At 39.6% G+C, this 17537-nt stretch overlaps 1 non-coding gene across 1 annotated transcript; it reads right to left on the reverse strand.

Moving 5' to 3' along the window:
- Positions 1-683: 683 nt before the first annotated feature.
- LOC126008344 (5S ribosomal RNA) lies at positions 684-802 on the reverse strand. The gene has a single exon (XR_007495679.1). It is a non-coding gene; the product is annotated as a 5S ribosomal RNA (ribosomal RNA).
- Between the last annotated feature and the right edge of the window lie 16735 nt (positions 803-17537).

The raw sequence follows: 17537 nt of genomic DNA on the forward strand, positions 1-17537 counted from the left end.
ATGCCAGGAGCAATTTCTGAGTCAGAGCTAGGAGTAACCCCTGAGCACCGCCACCAGGTGTGACCCAAAAACAACAACAAAAAGATAGAACAGGGGTTAAGGCACTTGCCTTACATACAGCTGGCCCTAGTTCAATCCTGGCACCAAAAGCACATATCCCTAGGCACAGAACCAATAGAAAGCCCTGACCACTGCTTCACCCAAAATAATTTTCACAAAACATGAATATATATATGGATTTGGAAATAGAATATACATTATATTTTTCTCATAATCACCTCACTCCCAAAATGTATTTGTGATAGTGCACAGATGTACAAAACTCACAAATCCAGGGCCTGAGGGAATAGAGCATGAATTTAGAGCATTTGCCTTGGAAGATTATGATTCCATGTTCAAACTCAGGCCATCCACATGTACTCATTGTGATCCTATAGCTCTGCTGTTCATGTCTTGAAGTTCTACTGTGATCCCTGGTACTGCAAGCAATGTTTGACCAGTTTTTAGTTACATGTATGCCAGCACCACAAGCAAAGGAGTACAATCATTGCTGAGCTCAATGCCATGTGTACAAGCACTTCACTCAAAAATTGGTTCCTGGCAAGCACCACAACCAGGCATGCATGTAACCCTTGTCATCAAAACATTGATCATGAGAAGGATAGGAAAAAAAAAATTTTTAAAGCCTACAGCACCTGGTATTCCCAGGAGGTCTCCCATCCAAGTACTAACCAGGCCCAACCCTGATTAGCTTCCGAGACCAGACAAGATCAGGCGCATTCAGGGTGGTATGGCCTTAGACGATAGAAATTTTTTAAGTTGGGTGGGGGTCTCTTAAGCAGTATTCAGGAATCCCAGAGTCCCACTGATGATTCTCAGTCAAAATGGGCCTGTAGCTCATTGCAAGGGCACAAGGATACTCAGCTGCTCACCACCACCCATGCCATCCCAGCAGAGCTTGGGAAGCCTGCAGAAGTACACAGTGGCTTGCAAAATTCACCTCCCAATACTTATAGGCATAGTACACATATTAGAACACTGACAATAAACTAACAAGAATAAATTTTAGAGTAAAATTCAATTTCTCACTTTTGTATAGCATGTATTTCATTTAATTACTGACTTTTAAATGATTTTATTACTTAAAGTATAGTTTGAACTATATTTGAGCTTATCTGAGCTACCTCTGAGTGACTACAACAGTAGATTTTGACTTCAGGCCATTAGTAAAGACACATACATCATAGTCATCATCATGGACTGGGAGGTCTTCACACCTTCCTCCTAGTTTCCCCTTGCCAGGATGCAAAAGGGGGGTTGCTATAAATGTCATACTTTAAATGATAAATCACATTTATGGACTTGGAAGTTAATTTTGCTTAGAAGCATTTTTATGGACTTGGAAGCTAAAAGAATAAAAGCAGCTTGGTTGGTAAGATCAAAAACTTTCTTCCAGGGAGTACATTTGTTCTTTGTTCCTAGATAGTCACTATTGGTTTAGGTTTCCTCTGGCTAGATTTTTTACTGCTCAGAGTTGTATAAACTGAAAAGAATATACTTAATGAAGGCGACTTTCTACCCTGCCTCTCCATGAGAACAAAGGCACTTAGCTATATGTGGTAAAAAAGGGAACAATATTGGAAAGCTCACCTCACTGGGCACCACTGAAACCATCATCGTGATTGTGTCAAACTCCTCTGAAGGTCATGTCAAAAGCTAGATCAAATCCCAGGAATAAATGTTGAGGGGTCTATATCTTGCATTATACAAACTGAGAAGGTCACCTGATGGCCCTGGAGAAATAGGCATGGGCAAGATAATTAAAGGTCTTTATCCATTTGAGAGTTTAAGATAATTAAAGGATTGCAAGTGACACAGTGATGTTCTATATGCCATGCATGTGATTCATTTGACTGTTAAACTAATCATCTCAGCACTAAGTAAAAGAGGTAATAAGTTTGATCTCAGTTTGGGGTTTTGGTTTCTGGGTCACATACAGCTCAAGATTTTCTGGCTCTGGCTTCAGTGGTGACTCCTGTAGAGACTTGGTGTGCCCAGGATAGAACCTGGGTTGGCTGCATACAAGTCAAGCCCTACCTGCTGTACTATCTTTCTGTTTTCCAGAGATGAAAAAATTTGGAAAGGAGAGAGTTAAGAGCTAGAAAGAACAGATTCTGGAGTTGTTGCCAAAATGCACCCCCAAAATGGTAAAAAACATGGACCATAGTTGAGTTGGCAAAAACTCCAAAAAAAAAAAAAAAAAAAAGCAGGAGGAAGGGAGATGACTCTGAGAGCTGGAGCACGTGTCTGGCATGCATAGAGCTCCAGATTACTCCCCCTGTACTATATGGCCTCCCCAAGTCATTGGGAATAGCCCTGGTGGCCACCAGCACTGCTATGATGGAATCTCCTTTGTAAAACCTCACCACCCCCAGGCAAAAGAGAACAGAAAAATAAAGGACTATGAAGAGGATTATATGCTATAGTTTGATGACAGCTTGAAAGGAGGGAGGGATGAGAAGTAACCTGAGCAGCTTCCAAGAAGACTGTATGGACAACTGGGGAAATGACTTTGCCAAGAAAAGCGACAGGTAATTTCTGGAGAGGAGTAGAAGACAGGAGCCATCAAAGGAGCTGCCAGATGGCCTGATTGCAAATAATCCATCTCATGTCACCTCTGCAGTTCTAATCCACTTAAACAAGATTCAGCTCTATTAAAAACCTTTCATGTGACCATAAATAAAAATCTGTCTACTCCAAAGAGTGCTCTCAACACCCAGAAGACTCAGCAATAACTTGCTTGCACGGCAAATCGCTCCGCATCTAATGGTGTGCTGAAACTAGAGGATGCTCCACATCAGCCTGACTTCGATGAAAAAAATGCATAGAACCCAGAATCTTTAAATATAGGAACCTGATACCAACAACAGCTAAAGTGTAAAAAGTTTCACCGGAAAAAAAGGAGAATGACTCGGGTTGGACAGACTGGTATCCCTGGAGCCCAGAGTAGGAATTATGCCAATAAACTTCTGGGGTGAGGCCTACTTGTAATCAGGCCAAGGATTTTTTTCCCGTTTTCCCCCATATTTTTCTGGGCCTATGCAAACAACAGCTATTGCCACGTTCACACCTTTACTATTGTATTTTTTTAACTCTTATCCTTTAAGAAAAAAAAAAACATTTTACTGAACTTAAAAACAAATAACTGTAGTTGAATGCCTGTCTTGAATACAGGAAGGGGATGGGAAGGGGGGAGGGGGTATTGGGAGAGGGGAATGTTACACTGGTGAAGGAGGATGTTCTGTTTGTGACTGTAAACCAACTATAATCATGTTTGTAATCATGGTGCTTACATTAAATAAATAAATAAATAAATAAATAAATAAATAAATAAATAAATAAATAAATAAAAATAAAAAACTGTCCTGTTTCTACCCCTTCCAGTCTTCAAGCAACAGAACACAATTTTGATGACCAGATAATGACCAACCAACTAATTAACCTCTCAGATAAGGACTTTAGACAAGCAATATGGAAGAAACTCAAAGAACTCAAAGAAACCATGGATCGAGATGAACAGAACACTAATAAGAACCAAGAAAATATGAAGACAGAAATCACAAAACTCCAAACTGAAATAACATATCAATTAACAGGCCTGAAAAACTCAGTAAACAAAGTGAATGACAAAATGGATAAGCTCTGAGACAAAGTATCAGAAGCTGAGAATAGACTTGGTGCTGTGGAAGATGAGATAAATAACAATTCCATACAGCGGGAGAGATTGGAAAAAAAACTTAAAGCAAATGAACAGACAGTGGAAAAATTAGTCAAAGAATGGGAATAGAAGAAAATAGAAGTCTATGATAAGCTCAACAGAAACAACTTAAGAATCATTAGAGTCCCAGAGACCCAGGAAGAAAATTTCCAGGAAGAATCAACAGTCAAGAACATCATTAAAGAGAAACTTCCAGAGCTAAAGAATATATGTGATCAAATCCTGCATGCTCGAAGAGTACCAACCAAAAGAGACCCCAGAAAAAATACCCCAAGACACATCCTAGTCACAATGACAAATCCCACAGATAGAGACAAAATTCTGAAAACAGCAAGATCAAAAAGGGAAATTACATTCAAGGGAGCATCCTTGAGAGTTACAGCAGACCTGTCACAAGAAACACTCAAGGCCAGAAAGCAGAGGTGGGATATTGTGACAAGACTGAGTAAAATGAATGCTTCACCTAGAATTCTGTATCCAGCAAAACTCACTTTCTGGTTTGACGGAAGAATACATGGTTTCACAGACAAACAACGGCTCAGAAATTTTACAGACTCAAAACCAGTCTTAAGAGAAAAACTGAAAGACCTAATTTAAGACAAGACTAACCAAAAGACACAGCAAATTTCGATATAAAGATGGCATTAAATCCCAGGACAATTCTTTCTCTCAATGTCAATGGACTAAATGCACCAGTTAAGAGACACAGAGTGGCTAAATGGATCAAAAACTCAATCCAAACTTCTGCTGCCTACAAGAAATGCACCTGAATAGTCAGAACAAACATAGACTCAAAATAAAATGCTGGAGAAAAATTATCCAAGCAAACAACACCCATAAAAAAGCTGGAGTGGCCATACTAATATCAGATAATGCAAACTTTATACTCAGGAAGGTTGTAAGGGACAAAGATGGACATTTTCTATTAATCAAGGGGTATGTAGAACAGGAAGAAATAACTCTCCTAAACATATATGCACCGAATGAGGGGCCAGCAAAATATTTAATACAATTGTTGACAAATCTGAAAAATAATATCAATAACAACACAATAATTGTGGGGGACCTCAACACGGTTTTGTCAACACTGGATAGGTCAACCAGACTGAAACCCAACAAGAATATACTAGACCTGAGGAGAGAAATGGAAGAAAGAGGCCTAGTGGATATATATAGGACACTCCATCCCCAGAAACCTGGATACACATTCTTCTCCCAATGTACATGGGACATTCTCCAGGAGAGACTACATGCTGGCACATAAAACATACCTCCATAAGATCAAGAAGATAGAAATTTTGCAGACTACCTTCTCTGACCAGAAGGCTCTGAAATTATTTGTGAATTCCAAAGGGACACAGAAGAAAAACTTTAACACCTGGAAGTTAAACAGCCACATACTGAATAACCAGTGGGTCTGAGATGAAATCAAGGAGGAAATCAAAAGGTTCCTGGTAACAAATGACAATAAAGACACAAACTATCAGAACTTATGGGACACAGCAAAAACAGTACTGAGAGGAAAATTTATAGCTTTGCAAGCACACATCAGGAAGGAAGAAGGGGCTTACCTGAGTAGCTTAATGACACAGCTAATAGAACTAGAAAGTGCTCAACAGAAGGACCCAAAACTAGGGAGACAGAAGGAAATAACAAAGCTGAGAGCAGAAATCAACGAAATGGAAACTCAAAAAGCAATCTGAAAGATCAACGAAAGCTGAAGTTGGTTCTTTGAAAAAATAAACAAGATTGATAGACCACTGGCAAACCTAACAAAGAAAGAGAGAGAGAGAAACTTGATAACTCATATTAGGAATGAAAAAGGAGAGATCACTACTGATATGGCAGAGATTCAAAGGGTAATCAGAAACTACTTTGAGAAACTCTACGCCACTAAAAATGAGAACCTGGAAGAAATGGATAAAATCTTGGACTCTTATAATCTTCCATGGTTGAAGGAAGAGGATGTAGCATATCTAAACAGCCCCATCACTATTGATGAAATTAAAATGGTAATCAAATGTCTACCCAAAAACAAAAGCCCAGGCCCAGATGGATTCACTAATGAATTCTTTCAAACTTTTTAAGAGGAACTATTACCAATCCTGGCAAGATTCTTTCATGAAATTGAACAAACGGAAACACTTCCAAATAGCTTTTATGAAACCAACATCACCTTGATACCTAAACCAGACAGATATGCTATGAAAAAAGAAAATTACCAATATCGCTGAAGAATGCAGATGGAAAGATCCTCAACAAAATCCTGGCAAATAGATTCAATGCCTCATTAAGAAGATCATCCACTACGATCAAGTAGGTTTCATCCCAGGAATGCAAGGATGGTTTAACATCTGTAAATCTATCAACATAATACACAACATCAACAAAAAGAAAAATAAAATTCACATGATCATATCAATAGATGCAGAGAAAGCATTTGATAAGGTCCAATACCCATTCTTGATCAAAACTCTCAGCAAGATGGGAATGGAAGGAAACTTTCTCAGTATAGTTAAGGCCATCTACCACAAGCCAGTGGCAAATATTATCCTCAATGGAGAAAAACTAAAAGCCTTCCCTCTAAATTCTGGCACGAGACAAGGCTGTCCTCTCTCACACTCCTATTCAGCACAGCACTGGAAGTACTCGCTATAGCGATTAGGCAAGAAAAAGACATCAAGGGAATCCAGATAGGAAAGGAAGAAGTCAAGCTCTCACTCTTTGCAGATGACTTGATACTCTACTTAGAAAACCCTAAAGACTCTACCAAAAAGCTTCTAGAAACAATAGACTCATATAGCAAGGTGGCAGGCTACAAAATTAACACACAAAAATCAATGGCCTTTCTATACACCAAGAGTAATAAGGAAGAAATGGACATTAAGAAAACAACCCCATTCACAATAGTGCCACACAAACTCAAATATCTTGGAATCAACTTGACTAAAAATGGGAAGGACCTATACAAAGAAAACTATAAAACTCTGCTCCAAGAAATAAGAGAGGACATGCAAAAATGGAAGCACATACCCTGCTCATGGATTGGCAGGATTAACATCATCAAAATGGCAATACTCCCCAAGGCATTATACAGATTTAATGCGATCCCTCTAAAGATACCCATGACATTCTTCAAAGGAGTGGATCAGCCACTTTTGAAATTCGTTTGGAACAATAAACATCCTAGAATAGCTAAAGCAATCATTGGGAAAAAGAATATGGGAGGAATTACTTTCCCCAACTTTAAACTTTACTACAAAGCAATAGTTATCAAAACAGCATGGTATTGGAATAAGGACAGGACCTCAGATCAGTGGAATAGGCTTGAATACTCAAAGAATGTTCCCCAGACATACAATCACCTAATTTTTGATAAAGGAGCAAGAAATCCTAAATGGAGCAAAGAACGCCTCTTCAACAAGTGGTATTGGCACAACTGGCTAGCCACTTGCAAAAAACTGAACTTAGACCCCCAGCTAACATCATGCATGAAGGTAAAATCCAAGTGGATTAAAGACCTCGATATCAGACCCAAAACCATAAGATATATAGAACAACACATAGGACATTGAGACTACAGGCATATTCAAGGAGAAAACTGCACTCTCCAAGCAAGTGAAAGGACTATAGCCTCTTCAGGACCCATCCCAGTAAGATGTCCCCACCCAACACACGTGGGGCCAATTCCTGCTGTGATTGGGTACCCAGAGACTTTTAAACCACAGCGGCCTTGCTCTCTACCTTTTCTCTGCTGAGCCAGCCTACATTCAAGGACTACAGCCTCTTCAGGACCCACACCCCAAACGCGACTGCGAAGCAAAGCTGAGCGGCCGCACTTATCTTGTAACCCCTGAATTCCATTTCCGTACATTTTAAGAAGCAATCTACAGCCTTGCCAATGGAGTAATTTTGCAGTACACCCCCATATTTACATAAATCAAGATGGCTCCTCTAATAATCTAAAAATTAGGAAACAAATATGTATCCTCTCAAGAAGTTTAGAGTAGAATTATGGAAAATGTTCAGGGAGCTCAAAAAAAAGCATCAATAAACTTGACTGGAGCAAAATTAAGCATCAAGAAGTTTTGTCAACTAAAATTTTCACACTGAACTAACAGATATGAAAATCTGAGCTTACTGGGACCCTTATTCCTAGCCTGAGGAGTGCTGGGAGGCTTGACAGGCCCCCAGCCATCCTTGTCTTTTTCCCCTGACTTCAGGCCTTCCCTGGGTGCCAGCCCAGATGGCCAGAAGTGGGTTCAGGTGGACTCTTAGTGGTCCTCAGGTTCCCCCCTCCCTCCATACTCCAGAGGGGAGGTACATGGGGAGGAGGGCGGGCAGATATCTGGCTTCCGGTTTCCTCTTTGATTCTGGAGACCAGCTCTTGCCAGGTATGGGGTTTGGGGAGGCCCCATACCAGAGCTTTTCTCCCTAGCCTGGGGTGTGCTGGGAGGCTTGGCAGGCCCCCAGCCATCCTTGTCTTTTTCTCCTGACTCCAGGCCTTCCTTAGGTGCCAGCTCAGATGGCCAGAATTGGGTTCAGGAGGACTCTTAGTGGTCCTCAGATTCACCCCTCCCTCCGTACTCCAGGTGGGAGGTGCATGGGGAGGAGGGCAGGCAGACATCTGGTTTCCAGTTTCCTCTTTGATTCTGGAGACCAGCTCTTGCCAGGTATAGGGTTTGAGGAAGCCCCATACCAGAGCTTTTCTCCCTAGCCTGGGGAGTGCTGGGAGGCTTGGCAGGCCCCCAGCTGTCCTTGTCTTTTTCCCCTGACTCCAGGCCTTCCCTGGGTGCCAGCCTACATGGCCAGAAGTGGGTTCAGGTGGACTCTTAGTGGTCCTCAGGTTCCCCCCTCCCTCCGTACTCCAGGGGGAAGGTGCATGGGGAAGAGGGCGGGCAGACATCTGGCTTCCAATTTTGTCCTTCATTCTGGAGACCAGCTCTTGCCAGGTATAGGGTTTTTCTCCCCTGGACTTCAGTCTTTCCCTGGACACCGGTCTAGGTGGACTTTATAGGGGTCAACAGGCTTTCCCCCTATCTCTCCCTACACTAATGTGAATGCACTCTGGGAGGAGGGCAGGCTGTTCTAGTACTGGTTTATATTGGGACAGTCAGTGGAAACTTTTTCTCTTTTTTTTCATATTGATATTATTGTGTGCATATATTCTATATATCCATAATATCCATCTTGTATTGGGACCTTGATACTGCCCTACAAAGCTCATTTCTAATATTTTACTGCCTCAGTCCCAACCCTTACTTTCCCCCATCCTCCCATGTAGGTGCAGCTAATGACATGAAGCTCACCACATAGAATGATAAGTGCAGTTAGAGAAATAACTACACTGAAAACTATCATAACAATGTGAATGAATGAGGGAAAAAGAAAGCCTGTCTCGAATACAGGTGTGAGTGGGGTGGGGAGTAGGTAGAGCTGGGAAATTGGTGGTGGGAATCCTGCACTGGTGAAGGGGGGTGTTCTTTACATGACTGTAATCATACAAGTACAATTATATTTGTAATCACGGTTTTTAAATAAAGATAATTAAAAAATTTTAAAAGAAATAAATGACTATGGATCCTAACTGAAAAAAAAATAAATGTATTGATAACCATTGTGTATTAATACATATGTAGATATTTTAAGGTACCTTCTAATGATATCCTTAAAGATACTGATGCTGTCTGGGAAAAATCTACTTGCAGTCTTCAATCACTTTATTTGTGATTAGAAATGTCATCCCACAGGGGAAACTACAATGTAACATTTACCACAGGTGCTGGGAAGAGCAGTCTTCTTTCCTTCTGCTTCCCTTTGCCTTGCAGAGTCAAGTCAGCAACAGCTGCACCAGTATCTCCAATACTTCGGCCCCCATAGAGAATAAGCCCAGCTTCAATTGCATTGGCGAGATTAAATGTTAGCGGAGTCGTAACAAGTTCTCCCCCCAAAAAATAAAAGATACCAAATGTATGGCACCACAGTTATGTGTCGGCATGGGCTGATTAGTCATTAGTCCATCGAGATGTCTTATTTAAGAGGAATGAATGGGCGATTCTAGGTGAGATGATCCTGAAGTAAGAACCAGATGCCAGGTAAAATGTGAGTATAGCTACCCCCACGATTTATGGGCCCGGAGCGAGAAGAGGGATCCGTCTCGCAAGGGTTGCTGGTTTCACGTGAGTTGGTTATTAAGAGATAACCTAATGGAGGTGATACGCATGTTGACGTGAAATATCTCACTGTATGTGCTATGTCCAATCAAGGATGTAATGTACTATGTAAGATTAAGCTTTATATGTACTTGTTTATATGCATGGGGTTAAGAATGTTATGTACGTTATACATAATATGTCTAATGTACTATACGAATATATAATACTTGCTTATATGCATGGGGTTAAGAATATTATGTACGTTATACATAATATGTCTAATGTACTATATGAATATATAATACTTGCTTATATGCATGGGGTTAAGAGAATAATGCACGTTATACATAGTGTATATAATGTACTATAAAAATGTATAATACTTGCTTACCTTGGTTGCAAAATAAATACAGGAGACTGATTTTTCTCTTCCTGCCACCATATAAAAATGATGCTTATGTGCAGGAAATAGGTAGTAAGGGATAGAAGAAGGAAGAAGAAGAGGAGGAAAAGAAGGGGCCTGGGATAACTCAGTGGTTTGAGCACCTGCTTTGAAAGTATAGGGTTGTGTTTCATCTTGGGGCCACAGTATATACATGCTTGACATGATACCAGCATCTGTCATCTCTCTCCACTTTTGCAAGTAATTTCCAGCCACATCACAGTCAGGTGTGTAAGCACCACAACTGAAAAATGTCTGAAATTCCCCCAGCTAGCATAGAAACAAAGAAAACAAATCTGTGAGCCACACTGCCAGGAGCTAGGCATGTATACAAGCACCATAGTGAGGAAGTGTGACCCTGAGCCAGCAGCACTGCTCAGTATGCAAAAGTCACAATCCAAATGTGTGAGCACCACAATTAGGAGTGTATGAGCCCCAGGGTCATAAAGGGCAGGAAGTGTGGAGGGAAAGAAGACAGTCTCAGAAAACCATGGCAGGCCAAGCACCCAGTAAGATGTACTGCCCTCTGTCAAGGAGCTTACACACAAGTGATGCTACTTGTCAATGGGTAGAGTGAACTAGAACAGCATAGACATGGCAGGCTTCACCTGTGTATTTGAGCTAGCACTTAAAACTGAGCAAGATCTGTAAGAGGCAGAAATAGGGAGAGGAAATGACTTTTCAAGTGAAAAATAAACAGCATAGTATGAACAACAAAATGAAGTCAGAAAGAACGTGGCCTAACTCCACACCTGTGGTCATTACAACACTATTTACAGTAATATACAGGATCTGGAAACAATCCACCAGCCCAACAGCAGATGCGTAAAGAAACTATATATACTGTAAGAACCAAAGACAAAGTACATAAGCTAAGGCCTTTGCCTTGCATGTGGCCAACCCCAGTTTAAGCCTCAGAACCTAAAGGTCCCCTGAGCATTTCTGGGGCAACCTCTGGGCACAGAGATGTAAACAGCTTCTGACCATCATCAGGCATACTCAGCAAACAAACAAATAAATTTATATATATTTAGGGGAATAATGATTTGCTCCTTTACACGCCTGATTCTGCTCTTACAAATTTCGTTGGTTTTGTTTTGTTTTTGTTTTTGTTTTTTTGGTTTTTTGGGCCACATCCGTTTGATGCTCAGAGGTTACTCCTGGCTAAGTGCTCAGAAATTGCCCCTGGCTTGGAGGGACCAAATGGGATGCTGGTCCTTCCTTGGCTAGCGCTTGCAAGGCAGACACCTTACCTCTAGCGCCACCTCATCGGCCCCACTAATTTCGTATTTAACGTGACAATTCTCCTATAGTTGAAAGTTCTATAAAATATATATTGAATGTAGGTCTATCATTCATGCAAGGATTGAACTCTTCCACCGAGGTATATCTGGGTCTTCTATATATATTTATATATATATATATATATATATATTTATATATATATTTCACACAGTCTAAAATTATTAATTCTAAATAATATAATAATGCAGGACTGAAGAGGATAATCATTGTGAGCAATAAATACCCCAAGTACTAAATAATAAAAAATAAGTGATAAATAATAAAAAAATAAGTAATAAATACTAAATACTCCAAGTTGGGTTGGGGGAGCATAAGGAGGGTTGGACCACATCCAGCAGTGCTCAGGGGTTAGTACTATCTCTACACTCAGAATAACTCCTGGCAGGCTCAGGGGATTATATATGATGCCGGGAATAGGACCCAGGTTGGACAAATGCAAGGCTAGCACCCTACCCGTTGTGCTATAGCTCTGGACTCCAAGGTTTTTTTATGTGTCAAAGTTTGGGAAGTAATTATGACAAACATTTTTATGTTTTGGCAGGCAAAGAAAGAAATGGAGAAATAGAGAGAAAGGGGAAGAGAGAAAAAGAGGAAGGGAGAGCACAGACTTCACTGTGCAATATACAGTAACATTTTCCTGGAAGCAGTCTCTATTGTTTTATTTTGTTTTGTTTTGGTTTGGTTTGGCTTGGTTTTTTCTTTCCAATTTGGGATCATTACCAGCAGTGCTCAAAGGGTCACTCCTACAGATGATCTGAGAACTATTTGGTTCCAGAGCTCAAAACTAGGCCACTTGTATGCAAAACGTATGCTCCAGCCCTTTTAAATCTCTCCAGCCAAGAAGCAGTCACTTTACACTAGTTGCTGTCAAGAGGAAAAATCCTGAGTTAAGGTTTATTGCTTTAGTCAAAGAAAACAGACAAGGATGGGGGGAAAGTGTAAGATCTTTATGACCTAGAATGAAAGTGTGCAGGAGTAAAATGCAGAGCAGAGGAAGGGTTTCTACATCTTTTTTGACAGAAAGCAAACATCCAGATGAATTTTAAAGGCCATTATCTTTATTACAAGTTTAAAAAGTCAAACAATCAGGATTGAATTAGAAGGAATGCTGACATGGAGATGAGGAGATGAGATGATGCAATTTTGCAAAGCAATACTATTACTGTAAAGAAAAATGACTAGGGAATTGTTGAGAGGAATAAATTGAATTCATTTTTACATGAATAAACTTCTTGATGACCTTATAAAATTGAGTTTACCCCGAAAATACTTACATATCATGTGTTCATCCTTTGAAATATGTTCCCTTGTTTTTCTTTACTCACCCAAACAGACAACTTTAACTGCTGGAAACAGTCTTTATATTTATTTATTTATTTATTTATTTATTTATTTTTTCTTTCTAGCTTCTGGACCACACCCAGCAATGTTCAGGAGTTAATCCTAGTTCTGCATTCAGAAATTACTCCTGGCTGTGCTCAGGGAACCATATAGGATGCTTGGATTGAACCCAGGTCAGCTGCATGCAAGGCAAGAGCCCTACTGAACTCCTGCTGTACTTACTCTGGCTCTGGCTGCTCAACTACCTTTTAAGAAAAAGATTTTTATCTGATGTCAAATTCTTTGCTCTCTACTTTTTGTGACCATTGGTTGGATGAAGAAAAAAAATCTGGCCTGTCTCCTTCAGGATTAGGAAGTTCCTAAAATAAATACAATAGCCCACAAACAGAATTCCTGAATGTGTTTTCAAATCACGATGGTTAATAAAAGCAAAGTGGGTGGCACAATTGTAGTACAAATTATGAACAAATTCACCCTTTGCTTTCCTACACTCTCCCTTATTCATGTGAGGGAACTGCTTTTATTCAACCTAGCAACACACTTAATGTAGAAATGCAACCACCAATCAAATAAGCCAGTTCTGTCGGCTAAAGGACTCAGTTCATGAAAATTAGTGACAATGACACAAAGTTTGGTTCAAACTCCTAAATAATATATATAAGCTACAAACCCTTCAGACTGGGGAAAGGGAAACAGTATATATTCTATCTCTACCCTACCTTCAAATGTCTGCTTGCCCCTTTGCCAATCTACTTTTTTCTTTACTACAGAGTTGGACATGCCAATGTTCACATTATCCATGCTATCACCTAGGAGTTTTCAATGATAAAGATCACATATCTAAATTGTGTTACATATATTTATCACTTTTTTAAAGGGCAATAGTTAAAGAATTATTTCTTATTAAAAAGGAAGAGGGCAACATATGTTTAAAAAAACAGTCATAAGGAATGGAAGGTAATAAAGGTGGGAAAACTATTAACTTTTGATGACAGAAATAAAAATGCAGAGGAGAGAACTGAAGGAGGGACACAAGAGATGGTCTGTAGGTACATTTAGTCTGAGGTATGGGAGCAAGGTGTCTCTCTATGTCTAAATCACTAGAATCAAAATCCCTGTATATATATGAGTCAAAACTACAAGCATTAAATTAAAAAATGTGCACTGATGAAAGGGTGTGTACTTTTTATGGCCGAGTCCCAACTACAAACATGTTTGTAATCATGGTGCTTAAATAAAGATTTCTTTTTAATGTGTCTGTTAAGGAGTCAGGTTGGGGTGGAGTAAACCCTTGTAGGAATGTGAATACTGGTGGTGGAATTGGGGGTAAAGGGAGTATTCTTGAAACCCTATTGTCAACAACTTTGTGAATCAGGATTTCAATAAAGATAAAACAAACAGTTGTAGGGATGCTGGAATGTGACTTAGTGGCAGAATGCCTCCTCTGAAACCGTAAAAGGACAAAGTGGATCCCAACATTATCCCATACTAGCTAGTGTGATCCCAACTATTTCCACTAGAATCCCTAACTCTACAACCATGTGAAGGAGCACCCCCTAAGTTCACAATGCCCAGATACCATGACCAAATCAAAGGAAGAGAACAAGAGACAAAGTTCTAGGAGATATAACTCAGTAGAAGAGCACATGTATCTCAGGCATGGGACCCACATAAGGGTCCCAGTAGATCTCCCAAGGCAGTTCTGAATCTCTTACTGTTTCTAAATCCTTTCTCTTATTCTTCCAGACATATACATTCAAGTTTGTGGAAAAACCTTTCTTCTACTTTTTTTTAATCAACAATATATAATGGTAGGTTTGTTACTTTTTAAAATTTATTCAAATGCTGGGGCCGGAGAGATAGCATGGAGGTAAGGCATTTGCCTTGCATGCAGAAGGTCGGTGGTTTGAATCCTGGCATCCCATATGGTCCCCAGAGCCTGCCAGGAGTGATTTCTGAGCACAGAGCCAGGAGTAACCCCTAAGCGCTGCCAGGTGTGATCCAAAAACAAACAAAAAAAAATTATTCAAATGCTATGTATTATTTTCATCATTCTAAAACTCCCTGTATTTTATTCCCCTTGTATTTTTTTAGTTCTATTTGTTTTGTACCAAAAATCTTTCTTTTTAAGAGGATTTTTTAAGGAACTGGAGAAATATTATAGGGTTTCAATTACCTTCTTTGCACTGCGTATAGTTAGTCCCCCAAGCATTGCCAGGAGTCAGTGCTGAACAGAGTCAAGAGGAGCCCCTGAGCATAACCAGGTATCATCTCAACACATATATACAAAAAAAGAAAATGGTCCTAAAAAAGAATCCATTATTTTTAATGGTTTTGTATAACTGGTCTGTTTCAGCAACACATTCCTTACTGCTGAGAAGCTAGGAGTCCAGTACTACAAAGACAGTCCTCTGTGTGACCATTTGTGCATGTATACCAACCAGTTCACCTCAGGTGCCAGGAAAGCTAGAACTAATATTCCTAGGTTTCTTTTCTTGTGTTATTTCCCCAGTTAGGATATGTCAAAAGAGTTCTCTTGTTCAAGGTTTTGGAGGGTCCCTATGAAACTCGCCCTGCAGGCTCTCTGTCACCTGCATGTTCGTAGGTTTTATTTTTGAAGGGGGCAGTGAGAGAGTTAATTTTGTGTGGTTGTGATTTTTTGCTATAATGATAAAGACATGTATCTATATATTTGTTCAAACCCGCAGAATGTATTATACCAAGAATGAGCCCTAATATTCACCCGAATTCTGGGTGATACTGATACACAGATTTGTCAGTTGTTCAAGTGACGCGTGGAATGGCATTAGGACTGGTGGTGCAGATATGGAAGCAAGGGGTATGTGGGAACTCTACAGTTTTCTCTCAATGTGCTGTGAAAACTACTATTCTAAAACATTTACTGTAATTTACTGTAATACCTTTTTGCCCATGAACCCACAGAGATGTCTATTGCCTTTTTTCTAAAAAAAAAAAAAAAAAAAAAAAGCAATTCTTTTTCTTGATGTTTTATGTCTGAAATCTGAAAACAATGAGCAAGTTAAAATAGCACTTCACCTAAGGATTCCCTTTATTAGGATATTGAAAATAACAAACTTTGTGAAAAAGAAGGTTTTTCCATCTGTCTTTGATGAGCATATCTGAGTCAGGCAATAAGCCAGGAATGAAAAATCCAGCACATGGAGAAAGAGACCATAACAGACTCCTTTACATCTTCAGAGATATCATATGACAAAGCTAAATTGAACATACCTCTCCAGAGGATGCTAAGACCCAGGACCCATTAACAGCCATACAAACAGCATAGAGAGTGACTATGATTATGGGAGTTCAGGCTTATGAATAAGAGAATTGTTTGCCTCTCCAAAACAGCAAAGAGTTGAACGCTTAGTACTCGAGGAGACCTAAAGTACAACAGTCAGGCAGAAATACAGCAATTCTGTCACTTTTTCTGTCAGATTACTTTGTTCTTCAAGACTACACTTTCTCCACAACTTTAGGCCAGAGTATGGGGAAGGAGGAGACTCCTCCTTCTTTGCTTTTCTGAGAACAAGAAAGAATTCTGAATACTTTTCTCTCACGCAATTATCAAATCGAGGGTATAAGATGTGTGGTATTATTTTTTAAGAACACAAGGAACTGGCAAAACAACTAGGACAGTGGGTAGGATTATTTACTTTGCATTAGCACACCCAGTTTCAGTACCCAGCATCATACACAGACTTAAATATAGCAAGGAGTGATCCCTGAGTACAGAACCAAGAGTAAGGTCTGAATAGCACTGGGTAATTCCACAATCCCAAATGAAAAATCAACAAGGACCAGAAATAAAGTATAGTGGATAGGGAACTTGCCTTCTACACAGCTGACCTATGTTCCATAATGGCATCAAAAATATCCCTAGAACCACAGCAGAAGTGATCCCTGAGCACAGAACCAGGAATAAGCTCTAAACATAGCCAGATCTGGTCCAAAACCAGCAACAAAAAAAAAAGAAAGAAAGAAAGAAAGAAAGAAAGAAAGAAAGAAAGAAAGAAAGAAAGAAAGAAAGAAAGAAAGAAAGAAAGAAAGAAAGAAAGAAAGAAAGAAAGAAAGAAAGAAAGAAAGAAAGAAAGAAAGAAAGAAAGAAAGAAAGAAAGAAAGAAAGAAAGAAAGAAAGAAAGAAAGAAAGGAACACAAACTAAAACAGGATGTTTTGAGCAAACTATGTATTAGACTAGCTAGTCATAACTACTAAAAGTCTATCTGGCGCATGATTCTCAATGTTACTACTGGTTTTACACCTGCCATAGGAAGAAATTTACTTAAAAGAAGTCTACTTTAGCATGAGGGATGAATGCGAATTTGTCAGTGCCTTTGTTCATCACCAGTTCCAGGCAAGAAGAAAGCTATAGACAAAAGCTAGTAACTCTTTGTTTCCATTAGAATGCTTTATTAATTAGTGATTAATTAATGACTAATTTGTTAATGAGTCAGCTAAATATGCCCTAAACTCTGAGGGAGTCTATTTGCCTAC

Source organism: Suncus etruscus, chromosome 4 (assembly GCF_024139225.1).
Source record: "Suncus etruscus isolate mSunEtr1 chromosome 4, mSunEtr1.pri.cur, whole genome shotgun sequence".
Classification (NCBI taxonomy): Eukaryota; Metazoa; Chordata; class Mammalia; order Eulipotyphla; family Soricidae; genus Suncus; species Suncus etruscus.